The sequence below is a fragment of the Danio rerio genome, chromosome 2 (assembly GCF_052040795.2).
Source record: "Danio rerio strain M-AB ecotype USA chromosome 2, GRCz13ab, whole genome shotgun sequence".
NCBI classification, from domain to species: domain Eukaryota; kingdom Metazoa; phylum Chordata; class Actinopteri; order Cypriniformes; family Danionidae; genus Danio; species Danio rerio.
In genome coordinates this window covers 20098439-20121057 of record NC_141022.1, presented here as the reverse complement: position 1 = coordinate 20121057, position 22619 = coordinate 20098439, and the positions used below count along the sequence as shown (strand labels likewise).

Sequence of the window (22619 nt, the reverse complement as noted above, 5' to 3'; positions counted from 1 at the left end):
TACTGAATAAATAACTCAATAAACTTGATTTATTAAAGGAATTAACAAAACACCAGAGATGTGTTTTTCCTCAGTGAAACAATAGTTTCATTTGCTTCAGCTGCATTTGGAAATACTGGAATATACACAAAGGAACCTGCAAAAATATGTCTTCACTGGTAGTTAAAAAGATTAGCAATAAATGCATCATTTGTTTTTTAGATAGTACATGGAAAATTATAAATAAAAAAGAAAGAAATAATTTCTAAAATGACTTGTATTTCATTGCAGACAATACAATACAACAAACATTATTTATTGTGTTTCTCGTGATTTTTTTTCCTTCTCATACTTAAAGTTCCTTCAAATCAAAGTTCCTAAAAGAAGGTGTTCCAGGATTGGCCAGCCCAGTCACCAGATATAAACATTGTTGAGCATGTCCGGGGTAAGATGGAGGAGGCATTAAAGATGAAGCCAAATGATCTCGATGAACTGGGAGTTCTGCAATAATGCTTTGTTTGCCATTCCAGATGACTTTAATAATAAATTATTTGAGTACTTATATACAGAGATGTATGGATATGCATGAATGCAAGACTTTTGTCTAATCAAAGTCAGACCTTATTGTCCTAATTAAATAATTAAAAAAACTATTCAATTCAATTCAGCTTTAATTGTATAGCGTTTTTACAATGTAGATTGTGTCAAAGCAGCTTCACATAAATGGTCATAGTAATTGGATCAGGATGGTTCAGTTTTTAGTGTTTTAGTTCAGTTCAGTTTAGCTCAGTTCAGTGGGGTTTAAAGTCATTACTGAGAGTCCAAACACTGAAGAGCAAATTCATTGATGAGTAGCTTTTCAGATCCTGAACCATGCAAGCCAGTGGCGACAGCGGAGAGAGAAAGAAAACTTCACCAATAGGAGAGTGAAGAAAAAAAAACCTTAAGAGAACCAGACTCAGTTCGGCATGACCATTTTAATTTCTCCACTGGCCAAATCAAAAATTCAAGACACGATCATGTTTTGTTTTGGTGAATTATGCATAATCTTTTATTCTTTGCCTTTCATATAAGCCACTTCTGATTCCAAATGATCAACAACAAGTCAAGTTATTATTTATTGTTCTGAAAAGTTGAATTGGCGACAAGGCTTTTGTCAGGTACTGTAGTCTCCCAGTTCCTGCAATTGGAAGATCATATTTACATTTGTATTTACACTATGTAAACATTTTATCTATTCGATTTTTTGTTTTCTTTTGTATGGCTTAGGAAGTGAGTTCTGAGTCTGTGTGATCTACTCAAACAGTAATTGGATACGCTTGGTATTAAAACATCAACAGGGCAGAGCTATAATGAATTAGAGGTATTGACAACTAACTGAGCCAATCTCATTTCTGTTGTTACCTAACACACAGCAAGAGGCTTTGAGCCAGCTGGAATGAAAAAGGACCACACCAGTCCAAGAACAGACATGTTGTATACTAAATAAAGCATGTCATCAACTATAATAAGAATGTTAATCTGTTGAGTGAGCGATGGGTGAATGCTGACTGCTGAAGTATAGCCGTGACTTTGAAGTGTAACACTCTCCATGACTGTTCATATTATCAAAACATGCCAACACCTTTACATTTGAAAACGGGATAATATTAACTGCTATTAATAGAATCATAAACCGTTGAGATTCTGAAGTGCTCATTTAATGAACATTTTAACATCCCACGAGGCCATGGGAAAGGCTTTATAGCGCATCTAGAAAATTTTTCACAGGTTTTCAACTTCTCTGCACATTTTATGTTACATCAGTGTTCCATCAGTTTTATTTTCTCTAAATTGTACCCTGTAAAATCCAACAGTTAATTAAAAAACTCATTACCTAAAGTTAAATGAAGTTCACAACACTCAAAAAGATTAGTTTTTTTTTAACCCAAATGGTTTGTTACAATCGGTTTCCTCCAACGGTTTGAGTTGCCTTAAATGATTGGGCTTTACATTCCTCAGTTGGTTTGAGTTCTCTTCATTCATTGGGTTTTACAGTGCTCAAATTTACTCAAATGGATTAAGTTCACAGTCCTCATTAGGATTAGTTTTTGAACTTAAATGGTTTGTTGCAATTGATTTCCTCAAACGGTTTGAATTACTTGAACTTTTTTCGTTTTTTACAGTGTACAAACAATAGCCCATAAAGACAATGAGAAGATTGTGTGAAATCTCACTTTCCTCAGCTTGGTCCTTGATTTATCAGGGGTCACCACAGCAGAATGAACCACCAATTTAGTTTAAAATCTTTGCAATTTTATTAAAAATACAACATTTAATTTGTATTAAATAAATAAAATCGCATGTACATGAATGAGAACTGGCGATGCAGTGGTGCAGTAGGAAGTGCTGTTGCCTCAAAGCAAGAAGGTCGCTGGTTCGAGCCTCGGCTGGGTCAGTCGGTGTTTCTGTGTGGAGTTTGCATATTCTCCCTGCATTCACATGGGTTTCCTCTGGGTGCTCCGGTATCCCCCACAGTCCAAAGACATGCAGTACAGGTGAATTGGGTAGGCAAACTTTTCCGTAGTGTATGAGTGTGTGTGGTTGTTTCCCAGAGATGGGTTGTGGCTGGAAGGGCATTCGCTGCTTAAAAAAACATGCTGGATAAGTTGGCGGTTCAGATTAATAAAGGGACTAAGCCGAAAAGAAAATGAATGAATGAATGAATGAGGACTCAGCAGCCTCAGATTCGACTTTAGGGTGGGTGGGTAGGCTTTATGGGCCATGAAACCCCCCCGCCTCAGCAGTTAGAAAACAGTCAGAAAAGTGGGTGAGTCCAGCTTTGTTTAGGTGGGAGTGTTGACTGGCGAAAGAAGGAAGGGTTTGCATGAAAAGGGGAGTTTAGTTATCTGTAGCCGAACACATAAACCCAAACACAGATGCAGGGGAGATGGACAGCGATTCGGAGAGCCGCACTTACAATGGATCTGAGAGCTGTGTGGAAGTGGAGGATTTCTCTCCACCAGATCCCCCCCGGTCCCATTATCTGGTTGATGACCGTTTTAACCTTCAACAAAAACAAGTCTGTGAATGCAGGAGAAAGTGAAGATGCTCCTGACGAGGCGAATATTGAAGTCTTGCAATGTTAGTTATTATTCCTATCTATATTTATGAAATAAGCAAACATCTAACAAATACACCATTGTGCCTGCCACAAATACTGCACAGCACTGAAAAAATGGACTGTTGTAATCTTAATTGTCTCAGCAGTAATCTTAGCATGCTAGATCTGTTGTGAAAACATTGGTCTGGCACACCACCTCACACCGCACTTCAGATTCAGAGGACAAATGTAACTGTTGTACATCCGTTTAATAAAAAAAAAAAGCATTTTCAGTCCATAATATTGTAGTAATATTGCTGTAAATATTGAAGTAATGTCTTCAAAAACTGAAAGAGTACTGTTGACAATACTAGCTAACTTTGCCATCCGAATATTGTTATGATATTACTGTAAACTTCGTAGCTAAATTTATTTTTACTTTGCCATCAACTTTGCCATTTGAAAAAACATAAACATCGAACACAGATCCCACACCTACCAAATCTGCAGAGACAGGTCAAACAACATGAATTTTCAATGATTTGAAAAGCTCCTGGCTAAAAATTTTTCCTTACAAACTTATTTCTGTCACATTTTAGCAGACCACTGTAATCCACACGTGGGTCCACATGCTAGCTGTATCCTCATTATGGGAAATAGAAACAAAATCTTCATTGTGGCATATCGACACAATCTCAATGCAATTCGTAACTAGTGGCTAATTCATATGATTTTGTACAATCTAATTCGTACAATTTAGTACGATTTGCTCATCACCCAATGACGGTTGGGGTTAGGGGTGAGATTAGGTGCCACGCCTCCTTTTTAAAATCGTACAATTTCGTACGACTGAACTCGTACAAATTCGTACGAATTAGCCACTAAACTGACAAAACGTAAAATACTAACGTTTCCTCGTGAGATCAGTCTGGGCATATTTATAAACGCAACACTGATGACTCATATTGCATCTCTCTGAACATAGTAACAGGTAAAAGGAGTCTTCAAAGCTATGTCATGCATATTAATGAAATTGCATTTCGTTCACGATAGAGCACTCTGATTGGTTCAAACCAAATCTTTCTTACAATTTAATGCTGAAAACACAATTAAATCACTTTGTACCAGCTAGTACAGACATCAAATCTCCACGCTGGAATTTACACGATGATCTCATCACCATGGCGTTACTTCAAAAATTATTTTTTAAACTGAAAGAGCGGATTTGCTCTAAACAATTTAAAAACAACCAATTTTCACTTGATAGCTAAATATATGATTTAATAGTGTTAGGTAATAGTGTAGGTATAGTGACAGGACATTTATATGTCTGTCACCATCTCAAAAAATGTCTTTTGCTGTTTCGTGAACCTTTCAATACACAACATCACGATTAAATGGACATTTAGTCGACAAGTTTTTAACCAAAAGCCACCATGTCAAGATGCCACCATGTCTGAGCAGATAAAAAAGTGATCGTTTTGAACATCTAATCAGGGGCATCTTAAGTGGGGGAGTCCACCATCCTCCTATACCCCCTATAACACCAGTCCCCTCCAAACCCCCTCCTCTTGCAACTCAATGGCATTAAGATGAAGACAGTTGATGGAAGTGCATAACTGTCATGTCTAAACACAGGAGTTCGTGAGCAGTTAAGGAGTTAATAATAATGTGGCCCTCCAAGCAAAGTGATGACATAAATATACATTAAAAGCTCCATGACATTAAAATAAAAGTTTTATAGATGTTAATATGAGTATTGTTTGTTTTTAAGTTATCTATAATCTAGCGTGATCCAAAACAGTGACTAAACTCATGTTTAGAAGATATAAATCTGATAAAAACATGTCAAGCTTGTAGTCTGCAATGGATCAACGGTTTTATTCACATCACCTCATACTACAGTTTCTCATTATTGGCTGTTTTTTTAAAGGGGAGGAGCTACATTATGTCTCACCCTCTCTTTGTGCTTTGGTTGAGATTACGTCAAACATCGAATAAAAGTGCATATTTCAAAACACTTCACGGGCCCTTAAACAGGTCGTTAGTGCATGTTGGTTGCATTTAACTAAAACTAATATGTCAATTAATACAAAAATGATCAAACACATACTAACAAGTTTTGAAGGTAGCCATTATTTACACACAAACTCATATGACGCATGATTTAGTAAAAAAAGTTCTGTCAATCAATTCAGTGGGTAGGAAGAAGTGCACTCCTACATCATGTTGTGGTGGGCCTCATTATCACTGGGATTTGGATCATATTTTAATGTCAGGAAATTTTTAAAACAGAGACGTGTTGGGTTTATTTCACTCCAATATGACAGTGGACACATGATACATGCAGACAGTTCTGTCCAAACAGCTTTTTTCATCATAGGTTTAACTCATCACTGGTTCATAATAAGGTAATGTTTAGTCAAAGTCCCTTTAGTGGTGCTTAACACTGTACCTAGAGATCTACGATCTTGCAGATTTCAGTTGCAACCCATATCAAACACACCTGGCTGTAATTATCAAGTGCTGTTTAGGTCCTAATTAATTGGTTCAGGTGTGTTTGATCAGGGTTGGAGCTGAACAGGATGGTAGATCGTCAGGAACAGGTTGAGCACCTCTGCTTTAAGGCAAGTCATTTCACTCGGTGGCCATCTTTCAAACACCTCTCAGGCAGTATGTTTGGGCATTCTGTCTGGATGAGGAAAAAAAATTCTACAAAACTGTTTGACAAGCTTACAATTACATTACATATTTGGAATCACAATTGAAATTAAACAACTGTCTCATAAGTTTAGTTTCTAAACGTCCGAATCAAACAAAATCAGCATGTTGTCAGGTTGACCGAGCTAATGCTAACTCGAAAAGAACGAGATTCAACTGCAGACACCAACCTCATTTATAGCCATTCTACACATTATCATCCTCTGAATAGTGCTTCGTCAGATCGCGCTGCTCTGCTGAAATAATTCACAACTTGATCTTGATGGTGAATCTCCTTCACAAATGACAGAGACTCTTTGTTTACAACTTTGTGGGCGTTTGGATAGTTGCTGTCATGTAATGTGCTTTTGACAGAATGTACTGTACCTTGCGTTTGTTTCATACAGATTACAAAACCAGAAAACTTTTGTCTTTAGGTGTAGTTGGTTCATTTAAAAAGCACAGATTTCATGTTTAATGTTGATGTATTTCTTATGTCTGTGAAGCAAGTATTTGCTGATATTCGTAAAGCACACGTCTGGTCTGAGCTTCTCTGTCAGTCTAAAGCAATTGATGATTGACTCCTGTACTAGTAGGTGTCTTGTGCATTCTATAGTCTTTGGTTTAGTTTTTTACTTATGAGTTCGTCAATATTTATGTAATGTTATTGTAAAATGTTACCAAATTGTTTTATAATTGGCGAGAGCGAAAGGATAGTTGCTGTACCCTAAATCTATACAGCCTTCATGAAATTAGACAATTATAATTTTTTTATAGGTGTCTGTTTCGAAATTGTCACCAAACATCAAGATTAAAAAAGAACTTTAGTTGTTTTTTTTCTGCTTTTAAAATTGTGTTTTCTATCAAACTCATGGAGTTCTCTCAGAGAATAAAGCAGCTCTCTGTATTTCTCGGGACATGTGGAAATCCTCTGCCATCACTGCTGATTATGTAAGCATATGCAAAGCAACACTTCCAGTGACATTTATGTAAACTATGCATTAATATCAAGCCTATTGTTGTTTCTTTGCAATACACCAGTCCTGTTTTCACTGTTAGTTTTGCCGTCTTTTAATCTGCGGGGACTTAAGCAGCTCAGGAGCCTTGTGGCGATCACATGGGGGTCAGAAGACTTAAGCTGCTCTCTCTCTGCATGCCATTAGAACACGTGCAAGGAAACTGATGTGCAGTGCTGGGGTTTAATACAAAATCAGTGTGGAAATAATCTGCAGGGCATGATGTCATAAACTAAGTCACTTATAATATGATGCATATTTGTACTACAGCAAGTACCATAAATGTACATGATGGAGTGCATATTGTTGGACTGCGTTTGGAGTCATTAGGCATAAATACTATGGTGATTTTAATATCAGAGCACATCCTAGACAAAGTAGAATAAGCGTGGATGTCACCAGTGTGTAACAACAGCCCTTGTGGGCTTTAGGCCCTTAGGAATTAACTGAACATGTGACTGACTGGAGTCCTTAATGCTGTAATTCACCTGCTTATACTGGTGAAGAGTCAGTGGTTATGAGAAGAGGAAACTCCAGATGTGCCGAGGGACACTTCTCCAAGTTATGTAAGTTTATTTTGAAACACCTTTGCTTCTTACAGTGAGCTGAAGCTGGATGGAGATGAATGATTCTAGTGGAAACAAAGTGACTGATGCAGTTTTAAATATTTTGGTCAGTGCTGATTGTATATGGGTAGTTGACAAATAGGCAGCAAAAATGTTTCCCAATAATCCCTAAATTACTAAACATGGTCATCTTGAACCATTTCATTGTAAATAAACAGTTAAACACTCAGTAATATGTTATATTATTATTATTTACATAAATTAGCAAATAGTTTAGCTTATTAAAATTGATAGCTGTTATAAAGAAATAGAATCAAGTTATTAAATGTCAATTTTACTTCACTGTATCATTTACACATTTTATTAAAGAGCAAGTGGCACAGGAGGTAGTGCTGTCGCCTTACAGAAAGTCCAGAAGGTCACTGGTTCGAGCTTAGGCTGGGTCAGTTGGTGTTTCTGTGTGGAGTTTGCATGTTTTCCCTGTGTTCGCGTGGGTTTCCTTTGGGTGCTCCGGTTTCCCCCACACTGCAAAGATATGCGGTACAGGTGAATTGGGTAGGCTAAATTGTCTGTAGTGTATGAATATAAATGAGTGTGTATGGTTGTTTCCCAGAGATGGGTTGCGGCCGGAAGGGCATCTGCTGCGTAAAAATCTGCTGGATAATTTGGCGGTTCATTCCGCTGTGGCGACCCCAGATTAATAAAATGACTAAGCCGAAAAGAAAATGAATGAATGAATGACTAAAGAGCAACGAATGAATCTCTTATTTATTTAAATTTTTCGTTTGATTACATTAAAAATGCACACATCTAACGTTATAATGAAAGCATTTGATTGCTTTACTAGATTTTTATGCTCATTTAGAACAAAATTAGTTGTTTACAAAAACCCCACCAAGATTGACATCTTTAGATGTCATTATTAATATTAATTATGTGTAGATGTCTGTTCAAACCATAGACTAAAAGATATGGACGTAGTATCCGTGTTGTCACCCTTAAGTTTCTGAAGAGCGCAAGTGAAGCAACAAGTGGCATGGCCAACCGTCGTTATTTTGTTCACGTGTCATCCCACTGACCGGGCGTAACCAAAAAAGGGCAAAGAGGTGGAGCGTGAGCAGAGTTATAAACACCTGCTTGCATTTTGCTAAGACAGGCTTTTCTTTGGGAGAACACCTAGGCCCAATCCCAATTCTACCCCCTTAGATCTTCCCCTTACCCCTACCCCTTGTTTTGCATGTGCACGCCAAGGGGTAGGGGTGTCCCAATTCCTTTTAGCTTGAAGGCGTAAGGCTAAGGGAAAGAGGTGAATACCCCTTCGAAAGAAGACTTTTCAGGACCACACTCGAAAACAAGGGGTAAGAAAATTTCCCAGCATACATTAGCCACAGCGGAAGTAACCCGGAAGTAAGGAGATCCACAAATTGGTATTTTTTGCCATTATTAAAATTTTTTATGACAAACACATTTTAATATATTTGTAACCACGTTCGTGTTTTACTGTCATGCTTTAAAAAAAAAAAAGCTAAATTTTTGATCTATAATCCCTAATAATAGCTCCTGTACAGCAGTCCCACAACATTCTGACACTCAAATACCCTGTCAGAGAAGTCTAGTGCCTGAGAATGAGCTTTTTACAATGTCTGCTATAATGTTAATGTTGTTTTTATGTGTTTACCTAACCACGGTGTAAATGCACAGTACAGTTACAATGTTATTGCCACATTAGATCATTATGACAACATGATATATGCCTTCGGTGATCTCCTGAAGATAAATACCAAAAAGTAACACAACTGGAATAACTGCAGCAGTCATCATCTATGAAGCAAGAGACTGCGATGACATATGATGATGTTTGCAGGTGCTGTAGTCGTGTCCTAATTCTTAGGGGTAAATTTTGAAGCCCTTCACCTTAACCCTTGTTGTTGTTGGGACCAAAGGGAAGGGAAAGGGGTAGGGGTACAAAAATAGAATTGGGTTTGGGCCTTATAATACTTCATTACCTCCAACTCGTTTGTGTTCTGACCACATGGTTGTATACTATATCAATAAAGTTTTTAGTCTTTTAAAAACACTGTTGTAATACATTGGGCCACTAAACATTGTTCCTATAATGTTTGTCTAGGAAGAAAATGCTAATCACTTCCAAATACTTCAAATATAGTCTGTGTTTGTTGATGCAAGGCTATATTAGCTTCCCGAGAGAGAGTGGGAGGTTGCTGCTTGGTTCGAACACGCACTCAAAACCCAGACTTACGCTTCACTTCAAATCGCGTGTACAGAATCCTATGGAGCACATCAGCTGACAGTCACGCACCGCTATATGACTGTTTTGAGGATTGCATAGGAGGGGTGATAGCACCTGTAATGAAAAGGAAGGGAATCATGCCAATTTTATATTTATTTCAAAGGGTTTTCTTGCCCAAATAAAATTAAAGCACAAAACAGTCTCACATTTAAGAGCAAGGGGAGACCCCTGGTGGTTCAGCTGTATGGGTTGCGTATGTTATTGCCACCCTTCATAGAAAGACTGAAAATAGAGGAGAAATACGAAAAAATACATTCACGGGATGATAACGGTATAGAACTGTAAAATACAGGAGAATCCTGGGAAAAATGGGAAAGTTGACATGTATGCATCAGATTTACCCAACGGTAGGCCGACATCAATGTTCAACGAACAACCTAAATCAACCAAATATCAACGTCTATTGATGTTACAGCTTGACGTTGTGTGAACATTACCACTATGACATCTACATTGGATTTTGATTGCCATGCCTGACAAATAAATGTCAGCATTTGACATCAATATGATGTTGGTTTAAGATGTTGGCTCAACATTGGATTTTGGTCACTTTCCAACAAAACCTATAATCAACCAATTATCAATGTCATTTGACGTCGTTATTAGAAGTCTAATTAACGTTGTCCTTAGACTCTGGTTAGACATTGGATTTTGGTCACCTGACGTCAAGACCTAAATCTAACCTAATATTAACGTTTTATGATGTGGTGTGCCTGCAGGAAAACACCACTTTTGAAGAAAATAAAGAGATATGTTTATTTCGTGTGTCTGTATTCTGAATGTAAGAAGAAAAGTTTTTTTTTTTCTATAATAAAAAACCTATACCCTTAAAACTTCATATGGTGTGCCATAGCTAAAAATTAAGAAAAACAGCTCTTAATATAATGCAAATAGCGTGAGAGTTGTTGTCGCACATACATGTGTGTTTTCATATTTTGATTTTCATTCCTAAGCTTAGAGGGCTCTTAAGTTCGAGGAGGGTATAAAAAAAGTTGGAGTCAGCTTTAAGTGTGTAAAACTTTAGCTCCAAGTGGGCTGTACAAACTTTTTTATGAATTTCTACACATTCCACAACCCTAAACCCAACCTCACAGTAACCTCTACTTTAATAACATCTTCTCTAACTACACCATCTCTAAACCCAACAAACTTGGAAGTCTGTAGCTGCAGAAAGACCTACTTGTTGAGTTCTAGATTGTGGTTTTCATTAATGTATTAATTTTCTTTTTCTTTTATTAATCTGGGGTTGCCACAGCGGAATGAACCAACATTATGCAGCATGTTTTATGCAGCGGATGCCCTTCCAGCTGCAACCCATCACTGGGTAACACCCATACACTTCCAATAGCGCATGTCTTTGGACTTGTGGGTGAAACCAGAGCACCTAAAGGGAAACCCACGCCAACATGGGGAGAACATACAAACTCCATACAGAAATGCCAACTAACCCAGCCGAGGCTCGAACCCACAAGGTGTGATCATGTTAAGTGATCATGCTACCCACTGCGCCATAGTGACACCTAATACTCATTATAATGTATGATGATAACGTGAAGGGGGACAGATGTCACAATTCTTTTTGGGTTAGAAGTGTAGGAAAGGGCCACACTACATACATATATAGGGGAAGCATGGTGACGCAGTGGGTAGAGCTCTCACCTCACAGAAATAAGTTTGCTGGTTCGCTGGCTACTCCTCCTTCTTGGCCCTTAAAATAGAATGTGAAGGGCTTCAAAATTTACCTCTGTGGGACACCACTATAATATCAGCACATGTCATCATATGTCATCGCGATCTCTTGCTTCATGTGAGATCAACGATCACGACTGCTGTAGTTATTTCAGTTATGTTATTTTTTGGCATTTATCTTCAGGAAATCACTGAAGGCAAAGATATCATATTATCATAATAATCTAATGTGGCAATAAGATTGTACCTGTAGGTTACATGTACTGTGCATTTACACAGTGGCCATATTCATCTTTGTAAACACAAAAACAACATTAACATTATAACAGATACTGTAAAAAGGTCCTTCCTAGCCACTAGGCTACATCGAGTGACAGAATGTTGTGTAACTGCTTTACAGGAGTTATTATTATGGATTGTAGGTAGTGAAATTTAGCGTGTTTTTTTTTTTTTTTTTTTAGCATTTTTTTAGCATGGCTGTTATACACGAATGTATTAAAACATTTGCTTGTTTGTTGTAAAAATTCATAACCATGACAAAAAAATAAATACTAATTTGTGCATCTCCTTACTTCCGTGTACAGCCATCCTGCCGTTGTGTTCTGGGAAATTCTTACCCCTTGGTTTTGAGTGTAGTCTTGAAAAATCTCAGTTTCAAGGGGTAACTTGCCCTTCCCCTTAGCCCTACGCCTTCAAACTGAAGAGAATTGGGACACCTATACCCCTTCACGTGAATGAGCAAAAGGAGGACTAGTGTAGTTAGAACCGAAATAAGAAATACTCATTTCAGAGGGTTTATATAACAAGAGTTTATCTTAATTATCACTATAACATTCGTAACTACTGTACTTTGTATTGTTTTTATTGTTTGTTTTTTAATGGCATGTCTGCAGCAATATGATGATGCTTATAACAAATTTCCTGTCAAGTACAATAAAGTTTACTACTGCTACTAATTAAACTGTACAAACAATTGGAAATAACCAAATAAACCATATATATTGAAGTCAAAATTATTAGCCCCTTTGAATTTTTTTCTTCTTTTTTAAAGATTTTCTAAATGATGTTTAACAGAGCAAGGACATTTTCACAGTATGTCAGATAATACTTTTTTTTCTGAAGAAAGTCTTATTTGTTTAATTTCGGCTAGAATAAAAGCAGTTTTTAAATGTTTAAACACCATTTTAGGGCCAAATTTTTTAGCCCCTTTAAGCTATATATTTTCTCGATAATCAACAGAGCAAACCATCATTACACAATAACTTGCCTAATTACACTAACCTCCTTAGTTAACCTAATTAAGCCTTATTATATAAGAATATATATATTCTTTCATTCGTTTTCTTGTCAGCTTAGTCTCTTTATTAATCCCAGGTCTCCACAGCGGAATGAACCGCCAACTTATCCAGCAAGTTTTTACGCAGCAGATGCCCTTCCAGCTGCTACCCATCTCTGGGAAACATCCACACACACATTCACACATACGCTCATACAGTACAACAATTTAGCCTACCCAATTCACCTGTACCGCATGTCTTTGGACTGTGGGGGAAACCGGAGCACCCGGAGGACACATGGCCACATTCATTTGTGTTATATTAAAATTATGTTTAGTTTTGAAATAAAATAGTATTTTCTCTTGGCTCTGGCCGCATTATGCTCTGAATCCCAATGGAGTCTGTTTTACTCATCCATTCACCTTTCTTATTTACCAGTCCCTAGGCAACGGAAACAAGTTTAAAGATCATATTCAGATGTGTATCTTTGCTTAGTCATTGCGCTTTGTTACTGTAAGGATATTCTTAAGCACTGCCGCCATGTGTAATGTACACACTTGCATTGCACAGAAACTGAGCTGAAAATAAGGGATTGCTGCGGGCAAGGGTGTATTATTTTTCTTATGTGTCTAAAAACATCTTCTCAATTATAAAGCTCAGATATACCTCTTTTACCAATCCTTATACATAATATTTTAAAGAGGACCTATTAAAAAAACAATTTTATAAGGGTTTTAAATACAACTGTTTGTCAACAGTGTGTAAATATAGCCAGCCTCTAATGGTAAAAGTGAATAATTAAAAAAACTTCACTTTGATTGATGTTCTCCCTTTTTACATTTCATCCAAGTGGAAAAGTCCCTCTCATTAGTAACAATCTCTCCTTCATTAGCATAAACAGCCCTGAGTGAGAAGCAGCCGTCTGATATTAGAGTTTCTGCCATAATGAAGACACATAAACTGCATCCCAAATAACACACATTACACTTTTGCACTTTGTACTTATTCACTAACACACTCAACAACACAGTAAATGAATGTAGTGTCGTCCCAAATGAAACACTAATGTTTTTTTTTTAATAAGCGAAAATTCAAACCATTTTCTTGATGTTTGACAGCTGCTAAATTAGTGAAACAAATGACCAAACTTCCAAATTATACCTGCCATGTGCGTTACCACATACACCATCCGGAGGTCGTATAATCACTCTCATAGCAGAATTTTGCTTTCACAATCCTTCAAAAGTTCGCACTTAGATATTGCTTGATTAATAATAGCAGGTTTGGCATGCTGTCCCGGAAGAGAACCCGGAGATAATTGAGCCCAAGGCCCAGGTAGTTCCCGAGAGCTCCCCCTGGTAATGGAAAAAAGGGGGATATGGGGTGGATGGGGGGTTTCTTCTGAAAAAGAAGATGAGTAGTTTTAGCCGTGCTACTTATAGTGAGATTAATCTGACTGGCTAACTAATGATTATAGATGAGAGACCAGCTGTGATCAATCATATAATGTGCTCTTCTCGAAATTAGCTTGTGAAAATTCACAAAATAAAAAAAAGTAATCCAACATCAGTGCCAGAAAGCTGCGATGGTTGAGTGCATGAAGTGTCCAACATAACACACTTCTTTTTAGTGGTTGAATAAGTGCATGGATATTTAAAGTGCACTTATTCTTTTTAGAGTTGACTATTTATACTACAAAATGGCCTAGAATAGTGCATAAGTATACCCACATAGAAAGATTTCTCTGGTCCAGCTCTGGCCCACACAATCAGGTTTTCTTGGCTCACATGCCGTAATGAATTACGGGACATGACTGGACCAAATCTGGCTTCCAGACAAGGGCCAAACACGGACCATATCTGGGCCAAGTCTCAGCCAAGTCAATAACTCATAACTGGGCCTAAACTGGGCCCGATAGGTTGGTGTGTCACGATTGCAATGAAATTGATAAATCCATGAAGTGTTGCGCTTTAGGCACACCATGGGCAAGCTTTTTCTCAAAGTGACCTGATTGGTAGAATTTTTTTTCTTTCCGTTTTACATCTAGATGAAATCTTGTGTGCCGCCTTAAAGATGATGCCACCTCTGCCACACCCGAGCCATGTTCGGCCCACATGCTGTATGCCAGTGCCGGATGAATGCCTGCTGTGCAAGCTTTATGCCAACTCTGGGCCAGAATTATTTGCTACTAGGGTATGATTTAGGATGCACATATAGGCATTTGCAATGTTGGGCAAGCTATTTGAAAAATGTAGTGAGCTAAGCTATTAGTTACTCAGCTTAAAATGTAGCTTAACCCTTAAAGTAGCACTTCTTAAAAATAGTTTTTTGGTGCAAATCTTGTATTGAATAAAATACTGACACAACTCTGATAAATAGTAATAAGCAATTAAAAAAATAAGGATAACCAATGGATAAAACCAAGTGGTTATGATGCCTGTTAAAGGGTTTTAACTAGACTAAAAGCTAACCTCTCGGAAATGTAGCAAGCTAGGCTAAAAGGTACTTGACAAAATTAATAAAACTTTTTTTTTTCAATAAAAAAGTATCACAACAATAAAATTTGAGTATTCTCACTATTGTAGATATTTAAAAACATTGTAGTAAATACTATAAATTACTGAAGTTATTTTTTAAGCTCAGCATCAAATTTTACGTTATAGCATCTTAACATGCACCTCTTTAGGTATGGTCAAGAATCCTGCTTCAGAAATAACTCCCCTCCATCAGTCATCTTTCCATAAAACATTTCTTGTGTTAGCCTAATTTGTTGGCAACGTTACTAACCAAAGTGACATGTGGCAGTAACGCACCAAAAAGTTTGTTGTTGACCACCATAAAACAGGAAGAAGAATTCGTCATTCTTGCGATCATATGGATTTACTCTTTTCAGCTAGACACTGGCCTCACAGCTCTGTAAATACTGGTGCTGTTACTTATTGATCTGCGATCTGTAAATGTAGCTTGTGTTGACACAATTGTGAGACTTGACTAAAAAATAGCTTCACTACTGAAAAGCTATTTGTTTTAGAAAATAGTGACGCTACCGCCATGCTACTGAGAAATGTAGTTAAGCTAGTAGCGTCACTGCTCAACACTGGGCGTTTGTAACTCCACCCATTTTTGAAAAGAGAGATGGAAGCACAATCTCATCTGAATTTTAAGCAACAGTCACCAAAACAGAACAATTTGGATCAAAAGGGGCAGTTTCAGATAGTTATTCAGATAGTTATTCTAAACTTTTGATATAGTATTAAAAACAGCAAGCTTGACTGTACTTAGGCTGGTACTGGCAAAGCCCACAGAACATTCTTAAAACCAGTCCAAGAGTGAAGGAAATATTTCCTGGCAGTCTGGAAACTATGTGCTGCTCAAAAGCTCATTCAGCAAAGCTCTAGACTGACCACGTTCCTTCAGATTTCATATGGACATTTTATAATTATATATGTCTGAAATAATGAAATAAAGCTGTCTGGAGGAATATCCATTCTGTAAATCAACTGATTTGTGGAGCTCTATTTTTGCAAATGTATTTACAGCATTAAGGATTTCAAATCACAAACCATTCTTTGATGAAGTTGTAATTATTATTCATTATAAGTTCGATATGCTCATTTAAGTATATTCATCTATGTAATTTGTAACATGTTGTTAAATAATTATTGTCTCCCACTTTCTTTTTTTCCCAAAATTTGCATTTCTTTGCAAATTATAATTGTACAGTTTTGTATTATAAACATACTGCATGTAGAGTGTGTAGCAGGTCAGATGATTGTTTCTTGTTAGTAGAGACCAGGGGCCTCATGTACAAAGACTTTCATGGAAATCATACTAAAACATTGCGTACGCACAAAGCTGTAAATGTGTGTACGCAGAAAAAAATATTAATGTATGAAACACTGCGTATGCCGAATCCCTCGCATATTCTTTGTACATCCGAATGAACGTTAAACTGAGTGTAACATGCACGAGCGCAAAACCCCTCCCTGCCTCCTCCCCCATATGAATATGCTAATGACTCTACTTTGGCAAAACCCAACAAAAAAGCAATGGCAAAAGCAAGCAAAAAGAGAAACTTTGAACAGAATGTGAATTGTAGGTGCTCCTTTTGTAGGTAGAACGGAGAGAAAAAGTTTGATTTGCAATTTTGTCCTCCAAAATTAATAACAAAAGAAAAAAATAGAATGGAAGAGTTTAGCTGATGCAGTTAACACAGTTAAATCTGAACATTGCACTGAGTGGATTAAAAAAAGAAATAGTGAGATGTATAGGTGCAAAATGTTGTTGTGCCCTTAACAGTCTGGGTGGCGCAGCTCGTAAAATGCATGTTAACATCTTTTGACACGTTCGAGCATGAGCTTGGTTTGAATCCAGCGTCTGAGGAAGACGTTGTTGTCTCATACAGCTGCCATTGCACGGCTCAAAGACACTTTGTAGAGTGCAATTTAACACAACTGCCTCTAGGAGTCGCCAATGGAAATAAAACAGACACACACAAAAAAATGTGCGTACGCCAGCCATGAAATTGGCGTGGAGCTGCGCACATTCCCACGTTCATATCATCGTTAGTAAATCCAAACGTGAGCGATTCTGAGCGTGAAACCTGCCGTACACAAAGTTTTTGTGCGTACGCAGCGTTGATACATGAGGCCCCTGATCTATTTTTTATTTTTTTTATTTGCTTGTTTATTTTACAGTGACAATACACTTGACATTGTTATACAGAAGATAACCGATGTTGCGTACATAGGGCATATGTATATGTATGTCCTTGGTTAGGCTTTACATTAAAACATTTTAAATAAATAAATAAATAAAACCAGTCAAGAATAAAACACAATACAGCAAACATGTACAATATTTACAGAGCCACAAATATAAAATGCAAGTCAATATGCATGAAGAGAAATGTAAATTGCTGATTAGTGGTGTGAACCTACGCTGATCTCACACTTTGGTTGCACATGTCATGTTATCTATTTGGTTCAATTTCTATTTCGTATTGATTTGATTCAATAATACGCATTATAATGTGTAATGAGTTTATTTGAAGGGGTACGGATGTCCCAATTCTGTTTTGGTTACAGGGGAAGGGCCACACTAGAATATTTATATATTTCAAGCAAAATCTAAGTGTGAGCTTTTGAATTAAGACCTTTTACTACAAACAAGTATCTGATTTATTATATTCATCATGGCATTAATGCAGTGCAATCATAAGCTTCAGAGACAAGCCAAGGCTGATCACACCGGTGTGACTATGCGAGATTATGTGAATGGTTATGTTTTTTTTGTATATACGTTGCATATACATAAAATATATTTTAGTTTAGCTGTGTTATATAATAATGATTCAGTTTACTGCACGGTTTAATTTTGTTCCCTTTGACTCGTTGGATGAAAACGCTGCTTTATTTGCACATCTTTTAAGCAACAATCCAGTTTATCCAGCATAAAGTTAATTCGCAATTTTAGATAGAACATAGCTAATAAGTTCACTGTTCTCGAAATTTCTGAAGTAATCAATACTTTGAAAAGTGCTTTTATTATCTGCATAATTGTTTGAGACTTTTGAGTCAAGATGTAAAATAGAAAAAGAAGAAATGTAAGATTTTTCTCTATTTCTTTTTTCATTTTTTCAATCAATTTTCAAAACGCCCAACTTTTTTTGTAATTTAAGCGAGAACATGTAGATCTACAGTCATATGTGTGAAGTTGTTGCATTTTCAGGTGTTTGTTAACCAATAAATGTGTGTTTATTGTTCTTTAAATTGTTCTGTAGGCAGTTCTTTTCTATGCATAGCACAAACCCAAAGGGCCGCAGCTCTGCATAGTTTTGCTTCAATCATAATTAAACACAGCAAATCCAACTAATCAAGGTGTTTGAGACTACTAGGAACTATTAGGCAGGTGTCAGTTGGAGGTGGTTGGAGCTAAATATGCAGAGTTGCGGCCCTCCAGGATTTGAGTTTGAGACCATTATTGTACAGTCAGCTAATTACCTCAGATTTAGCCACATAGATCAATTTCATGTGCACAATGTTGTTGTAAACAAACACTCCAATCTGTTTGCTTGCATTCTTGGAACGCATGAACTGTTACTGTTCCTCTTGCTTCTCTCTCTCCTACTGTTTGCTGTGTTATAGATTACTGCTTGTCATCTGCTTTTATTTGCAAAGCACAGTTGCACTGGTTGTTTGGTTTATTAGTCTGACTTGTCATAAAAAAATTTCTTAACTTTTATATACCTCTTTTAATCTTTTCCTCTTTGTGAATATGTTGTTGCTTGTTTGCGCAGTCTGTTTTTTTTTTTTTTTGGTACTTTTTTTTCCAGAGAAAAGCAACATAGGGGATTAAGTATTTTTTAAGCTATTCAGTTTAGCTAATTTCCAGTTTATTTTGCACCAATTCTGGGTTTTTATGTACCATGAAGGTAGCTCAGTTTCTCTATAATACAAAGGCAACAAAGAGTGATTGAAGTCCAGCTGCCTTCATCTCTAAAAACCAAGATTGGTGCAAATAAACTGAAACTGAACAGGCTAGCAAGCAAATCCAGCTTCATGGCTTTTAGTTGAATTTAGCCTAATATTTGCAGCTAGCCTGCTCCAGAGCAAGCTAACCACCAGGCTAAGATTAAGACTATGCTAATAGTTAATGTGTTTTAGAGTCACTCAACTTAGCCATTTACATATACTTTTCAACCATTAGAAATATGCCATTTCTAATTGACAATATGTATGTTAAAATTTATTAGCAATAATTGTATAAGAAAGATAAAGTAGAGAAGTTAAAACAATTTTTAAAAAAAACAAAGTAAAAGGGATTAAAGAATATACAGATGATGATATAATAGATAAAACACACAAACAGATGAAATTGAATGATTAAAATATAAATGGTTAAGTGTTTGCAAACTTCATGATAAATGTCCTGAGTAAAATGAATGTCTACAGGTCACATTTAAGGCTAATTAAAGCACTAATGATTAGTTAATTCATTTCACCTCTTCATAGGTTTCTATTAAGTCTCTGGAAGAAAGAAATTGGAGTTCTCAGATAAGTGGGAGTTTCCAGATTGGTGGGTGCGAGAGGAGCATTTTAAGATATCTGATTGGCTCACATCAGGTTTTATCTATATTATTCTGTGACTGATCCTGTGCTCTTTTAAGAATGCCATGAGCATGCACTTATTCCAACTCACTACACACTAGCGGGAGTGATTCACCAAGAGCTGACACATGGGTGACTTATGTTCCTTTTGGAAACTTAATTTTAAAGACTTTGGACTTTCTGTACACTAGCATTATATGCAGATAAATGGCTATTATCTTAATATATTGTGGCACGGAGAGGGATGCTTTCAAAGTCATAGCTTTTGTATAAGGGGTAATCTACAGTGTACTTTTAAGGCTTGGTTGTGTTTATAAGATGCAAAGCAATGCATGCTCGTGCTTCATTTGTTGAAAAAAAATCTTACTTTGATTATATAATGCTGCTCAGCTAACATAAAAACGACTGTCATATTTCCTAGTTCCGCTGAAATCCCACCCTCAAGAGGCTCTGATTAGTCAGCTAACATAATGTGTTGTGGCTCAACGTCACCAGGAAAAGCGTCACGGCTCTAATAGCACATGCTTAGCCTCTGCTGTGGTAATTATGTCAGTCAGACTATCAGTATGAGGCTAATTCAGACAGAAAATGAAAAAGACACAGCTGAACCTTACGCCTGCTCTCTAAAATAAAACCTGGCTAGTGTCCTTTACACATATTCTGATTATAAACATGTCTAATTAATATGAAATATTCACATATCTTTTGCGAGTTCATCATTTGAGATGTAAAATGCAGGGAACGTGTCCGCAAAGAGACATTGCATTGCTGGTTAAGATAGGGGGTGTTTACAGCGGTTTGACAGATGAATATCCATCTTTGTTTTTGTTCTTGCTTCAAAATTACGTTAACGCTAGACACTAAGCATGTAATACATCAATTTTAACAAATAAAAATACTTACAGGTTGTGGCTCACAATCCACATCTTTGTTTGTTGGGGTTGGAGCTACACCTCCTTTGAGGAGTTTGTAGCCGAATCTGTCATGATCGCCAGTAATCACTTCTTGGAAGTTCGCTAGTGAACTACAAACTCATCCATAAACTACAAATCCCTACATGCCGTTACACACACTGATCTCCCTTCTCGACTGATAACACATGTACAGCTGACTCTTGTTATTATTAATTATCCGGACTATATATACACCCCACACACATTAAGCTGTGGTCACATTAGAGTTTGAGCATGCGATATTCTGTTGTGCGGCGCTGCATAAAGGGGCAAGAATAAACAAGATTATTAGACGTTAAAAAAGCGAGCAATTGCCCCATGTTTAAAATTTCTGTCCAGAGAGGTCATGTTTTGATCCTCGATTGGTCTCATGCAGTCAAGTGATGCGATTTCGCATGTCAGAGTTCACCAAGCTTGAACTTTGCACCGCAGCACCCTGCGAAACTTAACGTATGACCCTGTGTTTCCGGTCTGATGCATTCGCGTGCGTATGAATGGAAGTTTATGGAAAAAAAAGCCTAGTGTTACCATAGCTTAAGTCTGCAGTGTGTCTTTGGTGTTTCCTGTCACTTATATTTCCTGTCACTTTGTTTTAGCCTTAGTCAAAGTTTGTTTTGTTTAAGTTTTTGCATTGATGCCTTGTTTATGGCCTTATGATTGTTTTTGACAATGATTTTAGATTGCCCTGTTTGATTTACCTTATCTTTGTACACAATTACCTGCACAAATACTTTCTTTAATAAATTATTGTTAAGCTGCACTTGGATCCTATCTCTCTTGTCTTCGTCATGCTGAGACCCAAACATGAAGGAATCTAGCACTGAACTGGAAGAGATTCTAGTAGCTGTTCTTTGTCAAATGCTAGCTATATATATATATATATATATATATATATATATATATATATATATATATATATATATATATATATATATATATGGTCACACTTTACAATAAGGTTAATTAGGTATATATACATGTTAATAAACGTTAGTTATTGAAAATACAGTTGTTCATTGTTAGTTCATGTTAACGCATGGTGCATTAACTAATGTTAACAAGAATGTTATTAATGCATTAGTAAATGTTCAATTATGATTAATAAATGCTGTACAAGTTTTGTTCATGATTACATCATGTTAGTAAATGCATTAACTAATGAACCTTATTGTAAAGTGTTACTATATATATATATATATATATATATATATATATATATATATATATATATATATATATATATATTTATATATATATATATTATTCTCTAAAACATAATTAAAATTAAATTGTAAGCTACTTTCTTTGTGTATTGTCTTTTGGAAGCTCAAATACAGAAACAGAATAGCTCTGTGGAAATACCAGCGGTTGGACGTCATTTTAGCTTTCTCTATGAAATTACATCGTCTCTAACCACACCGCTAAGCTGGGTGAATGCATGTGGTTAATGAGCGTAACCTGAAGTGTTTGTGATCTCACTGGTGCAGATGTATTTTTTTGTAGTCTCCAAACTTTGCTTAGCTACCTCTGTAAAGGCCAATGTCTCCCTTTGCATTAAACTTTGAGCGTATTATATTCAGATGTTGTTTATGTTCACACAGCTACATTACACATCAACTAAGGTTTAAAATATGATATCGTATTAGACCACCCCTTTAAATAAAAAGTATTGTTGTTTAATCGATAACAACTATAATCAATAACAAGTATCTGTGCATTTAATTATTTCGTAAAAAATTATTTGCCCTCATGATCTTTATTAATATACCATATCCTTCCCTCATCCCTCAAAATTACTTTTTTTTGTCACATAGAATGCCTTTAGGGTGGAGTGATCAGTGCATGTCTTGTTTATGACCTGACATTACAGTAGGCAGTGGTTTGAACTAATACTATATTCTTTCTGTAAAATTTAGCTCCTCGTTTTCAACATCATG

The 22619-nt window shown here is 36.5% G+C and overlaps 1 protein-coding gene across 5 annotated transcripts in view; it reads left to right on the top strand.

Moving 5' to 3' along the window:
- The first annotated feature begins 5568 nt into the window (after positions 1-5568).
- st3gal3b (ST3 beta-galactoside alpha-2,3-sialyltransferase 3b) overlaps positions 5569-22619 on the top strand; it is a 165918-nt gene continuing 148867 nt past the window's right edge. For 3 of the 5 annotated variants that reach the window (XM_087239198.1, XM_087239193.1, XM_087239191.1), the window contains exon 1: positions 6923-7343. The gene's annotated coding sequence lies outside the window, so the exon portion shown is untranslated. Of the gene's footprint in view, positions 5689-6922; positions 7344-22619 lie in introns of those variants that run through there. The other 2 variants (XM_087239188.1, XM_087239199.1) reach the window with 2 other exon arrangements.